We start from the raw sequence: 4,027 nt of genomic DNA, 5'->3' as shown, positions 1-4,027 counted from the left end.
TTTTTGTATAAATGACTATATAATAAAAATAAATAAATAAATATATATGATTTCTTAATGCTGAGTTGGAATCCCATTCTAACTAAGGATTCTTGTGGTTCCGGAGTTTCAAGATAGCAGGCGACCAAAAAGCTCTTGCACGTAAAAAGAAAAGTGATCAACCAATATGGGATAGACGGAGTACATGATTTTTTTTTGTATAAATGACTATATAATAAAAATAAATAAATAAATATATATGATTTCTTAATATTTGCACGTAAAAAGAAAAGTGATCAACCAATATGGGATAGACGGAGTACATGATTTTTTTTTGTATAAATGACTATATAATAAAAATAAATAAATAAATATATATGATTTCTTAATATTTGCACGTAAAAAGAAAAGTGATCAACCAATATGGGATAGACGGAGTACATGATTTTTTTTTGTATAAATGACTATATAATAAAAATAAATAAATAAATATATATGATTTCTTAATATTTGCACGTAAAAAGAAAAGTGATCAACCAATATGGGATAGACGGAGTACATGATTTTTTTTTGTATAAATGACTATATAATAAAAATAAATAAATAAATATATATGATTTCTTAATATTTGCACGTAAAAAGAAAAGTGATCAACCAATATGGGATAGACGGAGTACATGATTTTTTTTTGTATAAATGACTATATAATAAAAATAAATAAATAAAGATATACGATTTCTTAATATATGTGCATAAAAAGAAAAGTGATCAACTAATATGTGACGGAGGGAGTACATGATTTTCTTTTTGTATAAATGACTATAATAAAAATAAATAAATAGAGATATATTTGTGGTAAATCATGATGAGAGAGAATATATGAATTATATTGAACCCGATGCGGCTCTTCTTCATTATATTTGTTCTCCATTTCATCAATTATATACTTTTAGATGAAAGACATGTTCTATTTAATATTTATAGGTCAAGATTATATTACATTCCTAACCATAATTAGGTAAATAAAATTAGAAAAATACTATTCAAAATTGGTAAAACTCCACAAATTTTGAAGATCCATTAGTACCACCGATTTAATCTTAATTTTATATTATTCAAAATATCAAAATTGTTGGACATGAATTTAATATGTTTAATTAGCATGATATATAGTAATCTTTTGAAAAATATGTCTTATGATTCACATACATACATAAAAGAAAAGGTAAAAGAATTTCTATTTTTTTAAAAGAAAAATTGATTTTTTTTTAATTGACACAGCAGCCTCTGCATATTTAAAGATCAATAATATAAGATTTTTTTTATTTTTTCTCCAAACAGAGTAGCCTCCTATATTCAAATATTTAAAATACAAAAATATAAGATGATATTAATATGTATCTAAATTTGTAGGAAATATTTTCTCACCGAATTTGAAAAGTACTTTTCAAAACTTATTTACTTAATTAATTATGATTATGATTTTATTTATTTAATATAATCTTTACCTTTAAAATTTAAATAGGACATATATTTCTTATCTAATTGTATACTTGACGAAATAGAGAGAAAAGATCATGGAAAGGGGAACTGAATCCTATTCAAACATATTTACTCGTTAGTCAATAATTTTAGAAAAAAAAGGTCAACAGTTAACATATTAAACAGATAATTAAAACGGAAAAAAATACAGAAGAAAAAGGGAAGAGATAGAACACATTAAGGAGGTCACTGTTAATTTTTTTGTTAATGACTACTCAAGGCTGCAAAAGTAATGGAGGTGTGTAGAGATCATTTTTAAAAATGATTGACATTACAATATCAACAATTTAGTAATCAACTACCTTTACAATACGAAAATATTATGTATTTTGTATAAGGGAAAAGTACTCTACGCATGAATTAGCATATGTTTCACAATAAAACTAAAAAGTTACATTTATTCGGAGGCAAAAACTTATAAGCAAATATGAAAAGATGAGATGTACTGAAAGAGACTGTTACTCTCTTAATAAGATGTCAAGTCAAATCTTGAGTATGAAAAAACTCCTTAGTAGGAAGTGCTCGCTTCAAATGGAGCCTTGCGCATTGTGAATCCATAGATAATTAGGCTACAATGTGGATACCAAATACAATATAGAAAATAAAAAAAAATATAAATTATAAGAACATTATGTAACTTTACATGATAACCAAAGTTCAGACGTTGTTCTCACCTTCACAATATTCCATAAAAAATAATATAATTTCCATGGGAAGATCTTTTCAAATCATTTTGAACTTCCTGCCAAATTAGACAATATAAAGTTAGACATCTTTTCTATTAACTATTAGAATAGTATTAGCAAATCATCAAATCCAAAGAAATTTATAAAGAGAAAAAAAAGATTAATGGAAATTAAATAATGAAGTATGATTTTACAGGACCTTAATATTTTGGCTATTGAAAAGCATTAATTTTGAATTTAGAGTGGAAAACGATTTCTCCAATAATTATAGCCTTAATTTAAGGAAACGGTTAAGGGCTACTAATTGCAATTAAGAATTGGAATTTTAAACGGTATCTTTTCTCTTTCTTAAACTTTAATTAATTTAAACCCATTATAGCCTTAAAGTGAGGAAATTAAACGGTAACTAATTAGAATCAATTTAGGTCTGAAAATAGGAAAAAAATCTGAGAAAAATTTGAGAAAATAAATAAATAGGTTTCCTGATCATTGGGGCATGCCACATCAGCGGGCTGAAGATCCAGCTTTATATATATATATAGATTTGCTACTGATCTAACTATATATTTTATATTTGTCTTGTATAAATTCATTTTTAAAAAAGCAATTTTATTCATGATTTTTCCATTCTCGAAACTCGAAGCTGAGTACTCTCTATTTTGTGATACAAAAACTTTTATCAAATGACTCACCCTTCATGCAACTAAAGCATAAAGCTGAATTCATTCTTCTAATATCAGGAAATTAATGATACATGCCATGATGTTTTGGCTCTCTTTACTTTATTACTCCTATTATTAATTAGATACAAAAACCTTAGACACCCCAAGTATATGTTTTAATGTATGTCCTTGCATGTTCAAAAAAATAAATAGAAAATACAGTAATACTCAAATTTTTCTATATCGATATTGTTTGTTTAGACATTTTTTTATTGATATAACGAATACTGTTACAGAAAACATATACTAGTATAACATGAAAATTAATCAAAGAAAAACTTGATTGTTATTGTGAAATGCTATCGCAGCGTATAAATAATTATACAGAGAAAGTATGATGGTATATATGTTGAAACTTATATCAGCATCTCAAGTGAAAGGTGAATAATCCAATTCTTTTATATGACGCTTAAGGTTTTGTTATATACAATTAAAAAAGTTATTTGATAGCACTAATCGTACGGAATATTCTAAATTAGCAACAAATATAAACTTTGGCTCAATTTTTTTTCTTAATTAAAGTGGCAACAAATAAAAATCCAGAAGGAGTATTTTGAAAACGAGTCATGTAGTATTTTATACGATTATTATTATTTGTTGTTTGCTAGGTGGAAGTGAATGCAAGTAATGATGATGAGTAATAAGATAGGTCAAATCACCCTTAGATTTAAAATTCCAAAGTAAATAATGAATGATAGATTTTGTTTCCATTTTATTTCAATGGAGAAAGAGACATTGTTTCAGAACTATCCAAAGAATACAAAAGATTGTACCATGTTTAGCTTAGATTTAGGGCCCGTTTGGCCATGCGATATGGTATCATGATATGGAATCATGAGATGAAATTGAAGGTTTGTTTGGATATGCGATATGAAATTTTTGTGTTGTATATTTTCTCATAAACATAAAAATTCCATAAGTTGTAAAACTATTAAAATAGTCTCAATTGTTTATTCAATCTTATCAAATAAACAAAAAATTATAAAATCGCATAATAAATTATTACAAAGTTATTTGTTCTCCACTTAAGTAATTGTTTCATCTAACTTTAATTTAATAAAAAAAATTGAACATAAATTGTAGTGTACTAGTCTTTAA

Source organism: Solanum tuberosum, unplaced genomic scaffold (assembly GCF_000226075.1).
Source record: "Solanum tuberosum cultivar DM 1-3 516 R44 unplaced genomic scaffold, SolTub_3.0 scf00125, whole genome shotgun sequence".
In the NCBI taxonomy this organism is placed as follows: Eukaryota; Viridiplantae; Streptophyta; class Magnoliopsida; order Solanales; family Solanaceae; genus Solanum; species Solanum tuberosum.
Note: the sequence above shows the minus strand (reverse complement) of the source record.